This window comes from Schistocerca nitens, chromosome 6, assembly GCF_023898315.1.
Source record: "Schistocerca nitens isolate TAMUIC-IGC-003100 chromosome 6, iqSchNite1.1, whole genome shotgun sequence".
Taxonomy (NCBI): domain Eukaryota; kingdom Metazoa; phylum Arthropoda; class Insecta; order Orthoptera; family Acrididae; genus Schistocerca; species Schistocerca nitens.
The window spans coordinates 426777301-426791005 of NC_064619.1; positions in this window are offsets into that span (position 1 = coordinate 426777301).

Genomic DNA, 13705 nt, shown 5'->3' on the forward strand with positions numbered 1-13705 from the left:
TGTGTGTCGGCTACTCGACGATGCGGTATCTGCTGCGTCCCCAGGCAGCACCTTAGCTGCATCACGGCAGGGGAAGTGCACCACGATAAGGAGCACGTGCGATGGTGGAAAACGCCTGATGTGCACGGGAGTGACCTGCTGCCCTCTGGGCAGGAGTCAGGCGTGCTGCCAGAGTAGACCAGGGTTGATCATCTGTAATATCGGCCTTAAGTCAGGGAGGGACTTAAGGTGAGAACTGTTGCTCTACCATGACCTTGAACCTCTGACCTCTACTGGAAGCTCCTTGAGGCAGCCTTATCTGGCACAGCGTCCTTGTCCTGGAGGAGCTGCAAGACGGAATAATTTCGGTACAAAATGACCAACGTTTATTGTCAGCAGCAGTGCATTTGCTGTGCATGTGTGCCCACATCTGCCATGCATCCTAAAATCTGCCTTGCCCGTTGTTGCACGAATTTATGTAGCAAACTAACCTGCCTCGCAACACTGCTTCTGCCTTGTTGAATTACTACTGTAACTATAACCCATGCTAGTCTGCTGTCAACGTCGGCCGAAGTGGCCGTGCGGTTAAAGGCGCTGCAGTCTGGAACCGCAAGACCGCTACGGTCGCAGGTTCGAATCCTACCTCGGGCATGGCTGTTTGTGATGTCCTTAGGTTAGTTAGGTTTAACTAGTTCTAAATTCTAGGGGACTAATGACCTCAGAAGTTGAGTCCCATAGTGCTCAGAGCCATTTGAACCATTTTTTGTCATAGCTGTTTTGTGGTTCTGGAAATTTTAACCACCACAGCATGTCACATTACTCCTTTCCAGTCCACCCTGATTTAAACCTTTTTTCTGCATTCAATCGAAGAGGTTGTACTCTCGCTTATGCTCTAGGAATCCTGTCTACTGAAATCTGGGCTAATAGTGGTTTATGCTTGTGAGCAGCCCTCTGCCTCACAGCGGAGTTTGAGCCACTCAGGCTCTTGGTATTGCGCCATTCAAAATCCCTTTTATGCGTCATTGTTATTCTCTGAACTGTTGTACGTACTGCAATAATTCGCTCCTGAAATATGCCCTTCCAGCATAGCAGTTAATGGTTTCAGGTTTTAAAGTCATATTTAGAGATGTTATATTCAGTGCCGGCAACACTTCCAAATGTATATCTGCTGGTCCACCCTTCAGCATAAATCTAGGTGGGGTGGCTTGCATGCCTCAGCGAAACAGACAGCCGTAACGCAGGTATGCACCTCCAGTGGAGGGGTATTTGTTAAGAGTCTGGACAAATTTGTGGTTCCTGAAGAGGTGCAGCAGCCTGCAACCTGCAGTACCTGCAATGGCAACAGTCTTGATGATTGACTGACCCGGCCTCTAACATCTACCAAAATGGTTTTGAGGAGGAGGAGATTAGTGTTTACCGTCCCGTCGACAACGAGGTCATTAGAGACGGAGCATAAGCTCGGGTGAGGGGGAAGGAAATCGGCCGTGGCCTTTCAAAGGAACTATCCCGGCATATGCCTGAAGCGGATTAGGGAAATCACGGAAAACCTAAATCAGGATGGCCGTAGACGGGATTGAACCGTCGTCCTCCAAAATGCGAGTCCAGTGTGCTAACCACTGCGTCACCTCGCTCGGTCAAAATGGCTTTGATCTGCTGGTAATGCCAGTGGCTGGAATCAAGAGGAAACCACAGCTGTAATGTTTCACTGGGGTATGCAGCACAACTGTACGGTTAAGTGACAATGGCATCCTCTTGGACTAAATATTCCAGTGGTAATATAGTCCCCCATTTGGATCTCCAGGAGAACTTCATGATCAGGAGAAACAAACCTGGGGTTCTTTGGAGCGGAGCATGGAATGTTAGTTTCTTTAACTGTGAAGATAGATGGATAATTTAAAAAGGATATCTGGCCAGGTGAATACAGAGCTATAAATACGTAATCACATAGGCGAAATGCACGAGTAGGTTTCATAATGAGTAAGAAAATAAGAGTTTGGGTAAGCTACTATGAACAGCATAGTGATCGCATTATTGTAGCCAACCACTGCTTCCTCTTCATGCCCCTTGACTCTTATAACTGCTTTTGATTATTGTACAAGTTGTAAATGGCCTTTATCTTCCTGTATTTTACCCCTACTACCTCCAGAATTTCAAAGAAAGTATTGGTCAACATTGTCGAAATTTTTCTGTAAGTCTAGAATGCTATAAACGTAGATTTACCTTTCCTTAATCTAACTTCTATGACACGTCGTAGGGTCAGTAACACCACGTGTGTTCCTACGTTTCTCCTGATCTTCCATGAGGTCAGTTTCTACTATTTTTTCCTTCCTTCTATAAAGACACAAAGCCAATACCAACCACAAGAGTAACAGTCTATATGACAGCTACCCCGCAGATGGTGAAGAGATTGAAGAAATGTATGATGAGAGTAAGGCACTGGAAACCAACAGTAGGAAAAAGAAGGGAAGGAGAAGTTGTAGGGGAATGTGAACAGGAGGAAAGGAATGAAAGAGGACGCCACCTGGTAGAATTTTGCACAGAGCATAATTTAATTATAGCTAACACTTGCTTTAAGAATCAAAAGAAGGTTGCGTTTATGGAGGAGACTTGGAAAGTTTCAAATTGATTATATGATGATGAGATATAGATTTCGGAAACAGATCTTTAATTGTAAGACATTTCCGGGGGCCGACGTGGACTCTCAGCACAAATTCTCGGTTATGAACTGTAGATTAAAACTAAAGAAACTGGAAACTGGTAAGAAATTAAGGAGTTGAGACCTAGGTAAGTTGATAGAACCAGAGGTGGTTAAGTATTTCTGCAGGAGCATTTTAGAACACGGTAAAGCAATGTAGTCAAAGAAAAACTTGTAGCTTTGACAGAAGTTTAAAACGGCTAAGCAGTAACAGCTAGAAACAAATGTAAGGATTTAGAAGCATATTTCACTAGGTGGAAGATATGTACCACTTACAGGAAAATTATAGAGGCTTTTGCACAAAACAGAAGCATATGTGTTAGTATCAAAAGCTCTGATGGGAAACCACTCCTAAGCAGAGAACGGAAAGATGAAAGGTGTAAAGTATATCTGTAGGATGTACACATGGAGAGTCAACGCAGGGGAGATGGAGGCAATATTATAGAAGTGTAAGAGTACATAGATGTAGACGAGATGGAAGGTAATATACTGCGAGAAGAATTTGGCAGAGCACTGAAAGACCTAAGGCGAAACAAGTTTGTGGGAGTAGAAGATATTCCATCAGAACTACCGATGGCGTTGGGAGAGATGATTATGACATAACTCTTCTGTCTGCTGAGCAAGATGTATGAGATGACGAAATACCCTCGCACTTCAGAAGACTGTAGTGATTCCAAATCCAAATAAAGCAGGTGCTGACAGATAAGAATATTACCGAATTATCTGTTTCATAAGTTATGGTAACAAAATACTAACATGAATTCTCTACAGAAAAATGGGGAAATTGGTAGAAGGTGACCTCAGGAAAGATCAGTTTGGATTCCGGAAAAAAGGAGGAAATACTGACCACACGACTCGTCTTCGAAGATGGGCTAAGGAAAGGTAAACCTACGTCTGTAGCATTTTTAGCCTCTGGGAATGTTTTTGACAATGTTGACTAAGCTCTCTTTGAAAATCTGAGGATAAAAGGGGTCAAATACAGAGACTGGAAGGCTATTTACAACTTGCACAGTAACCATGGGTCTGTTGTAAGAGTCGAGTGACATGAGAAGGAAGCAATGGTTGAGAATGGAATGAGACAGAGTCGTATCCTATCGCCGATGACATTCAATATGCACACTGGGCAAGCAGTAGAGGGAACAAAAGAAAAATTTGGAGCAGGAATGGAAATTCAAGGAGAAGAAATAAAAACTTTGATGTTTGGTGGTGATATTGTAATTCAGAGAGACAGTAGAGGACTTGGTAGAGGAGTAGAATGGAATGCCTTGAAATGTGGGTAAAAGACAAAAATCAACAAAAGCAAAAATAGGATAACGGAATGTAACAGAATGAAATTCGTTGATGCTGGGGGAATTAGATTAGAAAACGGGACACTTAAAGCTGTAAATCAGTTTTGTTACTTGGGCAGCATAATAACTGATAAAGGCCGAAGATGTAGGATATAAAATGTAGACTTGCAGTGACAAGAAAAGCTTTTGCGAAGAGAAGAGATTTGGTAATATTGAATATAGATTTAAGTGTTTGGAAGAATTAAGGAAAGTATTTTTGTGGAGTGTAGCCATGCATGCTAGTGACACATGGATAACAAATTAGTTTAGACAAGAAGAGAATAGCAGATTTTGAAATGTGGTGCTACAGAAGTATGCAAGAGATTAGGTGGGTAGATCACGTAAGTGATGAGGAGATAATGAATAGAATTATGGGGAAAAGGAATATGTGGTACAATCCAACGAGAAGAAGGGATCGGTTGATGGGCCACATTCTGCAACATCAGTGAATAACCGGTTTAGTTCTGGAGGGAAGAGTAGGGGAGGTAAACATTGTAGTGAAAGGGTCGAATGGCTCTGAGCACTATGGGACTTAACATCTGAGGTCAGCAGTCTCCTAGAACTTAGAACTACTTAAACCTAACTAACCTAAGGACATCACACATATCCATGCCCGAGGAAGGATTGGAACCTGCGACCGTAGCGGTCGTGCGGTTCCAGACTGAAGCGCCTAGAACCGCTCGGCCACTCCGGCCGGCTGTAGTGAAAGTCCATGATAAGAATGTAGTAAGCAGATTCATGGAGATGTCAGCTGGAGTAGTTATTTGGAGACGAAGAGGTTTGCACAGGATAGGGTAGCCCGGTGATCTGTATCAATCCAATTTTCAGGATGAATATCACAACAACACTTCCAGACGTGATATGTTCGAATGTGTGATTCCTGTGATCGTGGTTGGTAGACAAAAAGTTGGCCCTGCTATTTTGCGTGTACTCCCATCGATTAGAAACACACTTCCCTTAAATTTAATCCATCTAGCCTTGGTGAGCTTCTACTGTACATAGCAACTCACCACTACTACAACGACATCATAAGCTGAATAAATCCAACTAAAACCTGGTTGCTGGAAATAGGCTCCATGATATCCTAGGAAAATGTAGCCCATTTTCTCTGGCTAAGAACAACTGCACTACGTATGTACAGTATTATCCTGACCGGACACGACATAACCTCAACCACGCTGGAACTACTCCTCCAACCTTATTTCGCTCCTGGTACTATGCTCCTTGATTAATAAGAAATCGTACAGCCTGACCTCCACGACCTTTCCAAGAAGTACCCACTTCACCGGGTACATATGAACTGCATTAACAATTAAACTGTGCATTTGTTTCTGTTACCAGGAATCGAATGAAAATATACAGTCTAACTTGGTCAGTAACTACCGATGCTGTGGGTCCATAATTTGGCTTCACTCGGGTGGTAGTTCGCTCTGTGCCATCTGTAACCCCGAAAAAAGTGCTCTTCAGGGACAAAATTTTAAACTTCTACGATTTTTATTCTTGCCTTTGACATCTTACTGCAGAGTTGAAATTCTCGAAATTGACTGTGGACTATATCATAAAGATCGTACATGCCCATCATGCACCATTGTCGTTGGTGCTGAAAACTTAAGTTTGTTATTTTGTGGTGGAGTAGTGTCCTCCACAGGGTTCCTGATATCTTGTGGTGTATTTCTTTGTCTGCCTTTTTGGCGTGTAACGTTTGGATAATATCACCAATGGCCTTCTTTACACTGTGGTGAACTTGCCGTACATTTCACTGATTATTATTGCTTCTCTAATGCCTTCGTACTTTACGTTCTGTACGTATTTAAGTTCTATTTGTACTACACCCACAAATTCAGAAAACAACGCTTTACTTTCTTTTGCCTTTATCAGATCGAAAGTGAAGGCGCTTTTCGATCACAGGCCACCTCATTTGGGTACAATCCAGAATTTGTGTATACGTATGACACAACACACTTAAGATATGCATCCCAGACGGTATGATGTTAATTCATATGCGAGATTAACCTTTTTCCCAACTGGTCTGTGTACCCTCTCTGTTCTACCATCGGCCTGTGGAGGAAGACACCTACTTCTTAACTTCTTCATAGGCTACAACCAACATAGCTCCTTCTGTAAGTCCGACATCAAACTCGTACCCTAGTCATTAACTATCGTTCTTTGGCACTCCAAACATAAACAGCCAGTTGCCAACCATCGCTTGTGCGACTTTAACTACCTGCAGTTTCGGCTTAGTAACCATCACCACGTATTAAAAAAAGTTATCTAATTTTCTTTGTATGAACTCGTTTCCTGCTGCCATCGAACAGTCCCAAAACACCGATTCCAAGCATTTCAAGGGGCTTTTATGATTCGAGTAGCCTCTGAAACAGCACTTGCTTATGATTCAAGTCTGCGTGTTGTGCACTCTGCTCTCAATTCCTCTCCATCAGTATCTCTTGAGCACTCTCCGCACCTGTGACCAGATAATGTGTAATTATGTGCCTCCTTTAAAATATCAAGCTTGAACTTCGCTAGTACTACTATTACTCATTGCTCTAACCTAGCTTCCTTGCACAAGAGTCCATCACAGATACTAAACTGGGAATCTGTCTTGTAATGTTTACAGTCACTGTCAGTGGTCTGTGCTGCCTGCTATTCCATAAAACCATGATCCAGAACTTTCAACAATACTACTTTCCTGCTTTATGGATCTACACTGTCTTGTTCAAATGGTTCAAATGGCTGTGAGCACTATGGGACTTAACTTCTGAGGTCATCAGTCCCCTAGAACTTAGAACTACTTAAACCTAACCAACCTAAGGACATCACACACATCCAAACCCGAGGCAGGATTCGAACCTGCGACCGCAGCGGTCGCGCGGTTCCAGACTGTAGCGCCTAGAACCGCTCGGCCACTCCGGCCGGCCACTGTCTTGTTCGTTACTGGCTTGTGTACTCTTTTGTGTCAGGTTCTATCTCATCAGCCCATTAGCAGCGTCCTTCTGTCCCAATAGCTACTTCAAAGCTGGGTGGTCAGTCATTATTCGAAATTTCTTCCAATAAAGATAATATGTAAAAGCGTAACACCATAAACGAGATAAAAGATCTCTTGCTCTGTTGTGGATTTAATCTTCTTTGCCACATTCACTTTCCTCGATGCCTTGGCTACAGGATGCACTTCACCGTTAATCTTCTGGCGTAACCTATACCACAAAGCATAGTTAGATGTCTTACATGGCAGTCTGGAGATACTAGAACCGGGCTTGATACTAATACTTTCTTTAATTCTTGAAATGCACACTGTTAGTCTTCTATCATTATGAATTTCATACATTTTCTTAGCAATGCTATTTCAGCAGTCCCTTTCAAGAATCTTCTGTGATAGTTTGAGAGCAGGAAAAGGATGTAGTTCCTTAATCGATTTACACACTGGGAACTCTCATAGAGCTTTTCGTTAAAAATTTTCTCTCAAAGTTTCATTGTCCTATGATCAATAGTTTTTGACGCAGCCATCTCAAGTGGCAAAGGCTTAATTGCAGCCGTTTTCTTTACCTTCATTTTTAGTTAATGTAATTATTTATGTCATTAATATTTAATGATTTCCTGTGTAAACACTGTCATTTCCGTACCTTCTACACAAATAATTCCTGTGTAGTCGCACATCAAGTTTATCTGTGCTTACGGCATGCAGTTGTCACCTGAAGTAAGTCTACGAAGACAAAAGATCGTTAGTGACCAAATAAAAATAATTTTTAAAAATATGAGGAAGTGGTTTTTCTTTTTTAATATCATTATCTTGTTTTGCCAAGCAACAATGGGAAATGTTTTGGATTCTGAATTTTCCTGGTACCTCACTGGCCTACAAAACACTTGTCACATGAGTTCTTGAGTGTTGCTGATCAGTCTGGAACAGCTACTCTCGAGTTGTCATATGGTGCTTAAGTGTTCGTCAACCGAGGAATCTATGGGTGCCGTCCTGTGAACACAGCTGTGGTCGACATTGGAGACAAGAGTGCCCACAATAAATTTCTCATGAAGGTATACAAGAAAAGCCAATATTTGTTCCCCATAGTACTGAAATATACTTGCTAGTTACCGTTCATGTTGAACTGAATATGTCGCCACATTAAGAAAATTACCTTCAAAACATCACCGAGCCACCTAAAACTCCCTCCACACTTCATGGATTAAACTCTTCAACGGACCGTCGATGCATACTTCAAAACAGGTAAAACCGTCTCTTGTCGAACCACAATGCACGGCTCCACCCACCTGCTGTCAAGTGTCAGTGTTACCTAGCCTTTGAAGACCCGTAATGCTCGGGTACAGTATTGCTTCACACAGTCAGGTCGTTTAAATATCTGGTCGTAACGTTGTAAAGCGATATTAAATCGAAAGAGTATCTGGAGATCATGGAAGGGGGATGGTCGACTTTGATTTATTAATACGATTTTTTGGAAAGTGTGGTTCATCTGTAAAGGACACTTCATTTACTTGGTTGACCGAATCGCCATGAACTAGCTGCCTCGGCGACCCAGTGCATGCATTCGACTCTATTTTGTAATCACCGAAATACAATCACGTAACTGCCACCTACACAGAACTGCGAACAGTGTAGGATGCAGAAATTTAAGTAGGAAGTGTTCCTTTCCATTTGAGCTACACTATTGCGTAATCTGTTTGTTGAAAATGTCGTGCAGTGCAAAAAAAAGCTGTAACTGTTTCTCTCTCAGAAGTCTAGATCCGGCCATATACATTATCTCACAACACTGTGGAATGCAAAAGTTCTGAAGGAATTGTTCTTGACTTCTGGAGAGACCGCAGCTACATGACAGCTACTAGCGTAACGCTAAGCGTCGCACACTGTGAATAAGACGTCGCGAGTTCTATTACATTCGCTGCTACATTTTTTAAAACGCAATTCGGCTGTCTTCTGAAGTTATCAATTTAATGGAACTTTGAACATAATTCCCTTCACTTCTCAACCCAAAGTAGCCGCATGTGGAAAAAGGGCTAACTTCTGCGACATACGGTTCTTTTCAGGTTTAATAGATGGCCCGGCAACAGATGCATCTCGAACCTTTTGTATTATGTATGGGCGAGCGCATAGTGCCAAAATACTCAGAAAAGTATGTTCTACATTAGCTATCGTCCGGTAGTGGCATTTTATTCTTCTTCAAACCTTGTTTGACTGCTTTAACTCAGAACAAGTTTTCTACATGCATGTAATCAATAAACTGCATGTGCTTTGTCAGACTGTTATACATAATACCAGGGAATTCGCATATATCGTTGACAACTAATTTCTCTCTCATGTTTAGTATTGTTTTAATAACACTAAAAGAGGCCTTACGAGAACTGTGAACTTCATTATAAGAAACGAAATAAAACTACCCACGATAACCCTACGACGAAAGCCTTTTTTTAATAAAACTGAGTATCTGTACACAAGCGTGCTTCTATCGGCACGAATTAGTAAAATACTACCCACTTAGATTTCGATTGGGTCTATGTTTAATTGGTATCCTGTGTCATACTCAACAGGTATGCAAATTTGGCATTTGGTAATTAACGTTATGTATTTCTAGAAATCCAAAATTTGCTTGTCAGCAGCGGAAAGAAGCGTTACCTGTTGTGCAGCATTGTAAGTTTTACACCATTGCACCATGAGCTGAAAGTATTTTCTTGCGATTTCCCTATCGATGTTAGATCTGATTTCATATAGCTCTTTCACAGAAAGGATAAAAAGTCAAAGTCAGCGAGACTGGAACCGCGAACCATAACAGACGCTATTTCACAGGTCAGCACGTCCCCACAGACCTAGCGAAGATGTATGTGCCGTGCCCTCCTCTTACAAGGCCAATAGTGACTAGAACTCGGAAACCGCTATTTAAAGGACGAGACTAATTTCCACGTGCAACGGTTTTCCTGGGCTGAAAACCCTAAATTTACAATCTTTTGTTACACCTCAAGCAATAATAGCTCAGATTATTCAACGGAAAAGACAGGATAAATCAAGTGAACTTTGAGGCTTAATTCCGTGCTCAGCAGGAAGTAACTCGTCGATCACAAGTTTGCCAAACATATTCTTTGTTGCCAAATCTCGGTTACAGTACCATCAGGAAGAAGACGAACTGATGTGATCCTACAGCGGGTTGGGAAGTGACCATAACTGGCGTTTCAAAGACGCAGCTGCTATGGCCTGGAATACGTGATACGACTGATTGGTATTTCTGTAACTAGGTTTAGGGACTGGAGCGTTGTTACTAATAATATTAAGAACTAACAGAAAACTAAGCATCATAAATCAGTACCTTTCATAGTTGTTTTTATATTTCTTTAGTAACTCTACTCAAAACTAAGAATCTCATTGACGGACGTTTTCGTACCTCGCTGATATTCGAGCACACCAAACAAATAAAAATAATAAAAGAATGTGTGTGTGTGTGTGTGTGTGTGTGTGTGTGAGAGAGAGAGAGAGAGAGAGAGAGAGAGAGAGAGAGAGAGAGAGAAAAGAAATAGAAAGAGAAAGAGAGAGAGAGAGAGAGAGAGATAAAAATAAGAGTGAGAGGGTAAACATTGTTGTAAAGAAATTGTATACCGGTATGTAAGGAAATCTTTCATTACAATGACACTATCCACTGCGGAAGCAAAGAGAGCACACATCCTACTGTGAAAGCAAAGAGAGCTTCACTCCAAGTTTAAACGCAGCCAAAACCTCTCAGACAAACAGAAGCTAAACTATGTCAAAGTTAGCGTAAGGAGGGCTATGCGTGAAGCGTTCAGTGAATTCGAAAGTAAAATTCTATGTACCGACTTGACAGAAAATCCTAGGAAGTTCTGGTCTTATATTAAATCAGTAAGTGGCCCGAAACAGCATATCCAGACACTACGGGATGATAATGGCATTGAAACAGAGGATGACACGAGTAAAGCTGAAATACTGAACACCTTTTTCCAAAGCTGTTTCACAGAGGAAGACCGCACTGCAGTTCCTTCTCTAAATCCTCGCAGAAACGAAAAAATGGCTGACATCGAAATAAGTGTCCAAGGAATAGAAAAGCAACTGGAATCACTCAACAGAGGAACGTCCACTTGACCTGACGGGATACCAATTCGATTCTACACAGAGTACGCGAAAGAACTTGCCCCCCTTCTAACCGCCGTGTACCGCAAGTCTCTAGAGGAACGGAGGGTTCCAAATGATTGGAAAAGAGCACAGGTAGTCCCAGTCTTTAAGAAGGGTCGTCGAGCAGATGCGCAAAACTATAGGCCTATATCTCTGACGTCGATCTGTTGTAGAATTTTAGAACATGTAGTTTGCTCGAGTATCATGTAGTTTTTGGAAACACAGAATCTACTATGTAGGAATCGACATGGATTCCGGAAACAGCGATCGTGTGAGTCCCAACTCGCTTTATTTGTTCATGAGACCCAGAAAATATTAGATATAGGCTCCCAGGTAGATGCTATTTTCCTTGACTTCCGTAAGGCGTTCGATACAGTTCCGCACTGTCGCCTGATAAACAAAGTAAGAGCCTACGGAATATCAGACCAGCTGTGTGGCTGGATTGAAGAGTTTTTAGCAAACAGAACACAGCATGTTGTTATCAATGGAGAGACGTCTACAGACGTTAAAGTAACCTCTGGCGTGCCACAGGGGAGTGTTATGGGACCATTGCTTTTCACAATATATATAAATGACCTAGTAGATAGTGTCGGAAGTTCCATTCGGCATTTCGCGGATGATGCTGTAGTATACAGAGAAGTTGCAGTATTAGAAAATTGTAGCGAAATGCAGGAAGATCTGCAGCGGATAGGCACTTGGTGCAGGGAGTGGCAACTGTCCATTAACATAGACAAATGTAATGTATTGCGAATACACAGAAAGAAGGATCCTTTATTGTATGATTATATGATAGCGGAACAAACACTGGTAGCAGTTACTTCTGTAAAATATCTGGGAGTATGCGTGCGGAACGATTTGAAGTGGAATGATCATATAAAATTAATTGTTGGTAAGGCGGGTACCAGGTTGAGATTCATTGGGAGAGCGCTTAGAAAATGTAGTCCATCAACAAAGGAGGTGGCTTACAAAACACTCGTTCGACCTATACTTGAGTATTGCTCATCAGTGTGGGATCCGTACCAGATCGGGTTGACGGAGGAGGTAGAGAAGATCCAAAGAAGAGCGGCGCGTTTCGTCACAGGGTTATTTGGTAAGCGTGATAGCGTTACGGAGATGTTTAATAAACTCAAGTGGCAGACTCTGCAAGAGAGGCGCTCTGCATCGCTGTGTAGCTTGCTCGCCAGGTTTCGACAGGGTGCGTTTCTGGATGAGGTATCGAATATATTGCTTCCCCCTACTTATACCTCCCGAGGAGATCACGAATGTAAAATTAGAGAGATTAGAGCGCGCATGGAGGCTTTCAGACAGTCGTTCTTCCCGCGAATCATACGCGACTGGAACAGGAAAGGGGGTAATGAAAGTGGCACGTAAAGTGCCCTCCGCCACACACCGTGGTATTCGACAGCCATTTCTAGGCGCAAGTAAATGAAGAAACTCAGCGTGTTTTTGTTATCAAGTAACTTCATCAATTACTTTAGTTCTAATGTAATCTACTAGTAATTGCTGATGTTTGATATTAAGATGAAGAGGATTCCGTAGACAGGAAAAGAACCTCTTCTTGGGCAACTATTTGTATAATGACCAAAAGGACTTAAATGATCTTCAAGCACATGTGTTCCAGCAGCGGTATGAAGAAAATGATAGTAATAATGACGATAATAATCGAATTACCCGGTAACTTCACACTTCACAGAGGATTTTCTCGAACTAAGAAATTTCCTTAATTAGTGAAAATTTCAAAATGGCTTCACATCGAGGCTATGTTACCCAGAAGAGTCTTTACACCCTGCTGACATGAGAATAGCATAATTTCCGCTTCAGAAGCTTGCTTCTTCTTAACCATTTAACAGACTCGCATTTTTTCCACCGTGACTAATTTTGTAAGCTAAGCACATCATCTGTTACAGCACACTCCTGGGGCTGGGAAATGTGGCCACAATGGTCTGGTGGAACGAACTATCACAAGTGCAATGCGTGGATTCAGACATTTACTTTTAAGTGGCACAAACAGATTTACTTTACCTCTCGTAACCTCAAGAGAAAGATGTTATAATCCAGAATCAGCATTAAACATCACGTTCCTTCATTCCCAACTGGGCAGAGCCGGTTTACATTGCAAACTGACATAGGTGGAGGTCATGGTAAACAGAAATACTGTCGCCAGTAAACTTACTTACATTAGAAAATTTTATTTTATTTGATGAACCGATAGCCATTTAAAGGAACAGGGCTCTTATTTTACTTGTACTTGTTTGAACTAGAGACGTTGAAAAATTTGGTGCTGGACTATGATTCGAATTCGTATCTCCTCTTTCGATGATCTGAATCTCTCGGAACAGTATAGTTCGATCATTTCGTACCTTTTTCCAAGACTGCAATCTTCTCTAGGTCTCCTCCAAAGTTAAGTATGTGGGTCCGATTCCTGTTCCAGTACAAAAATATTCATAATTTCATTTCAAGCCCTGTCACGTGCACACCGGCCTGCTAGTGAACATTAACGTGCATTCTGAATGTCTGTTCATGTGTTGCCAACAATTTCTGGTCAAACACGCATACATCATACTGTTGGTGAGAAAGCAACTGATA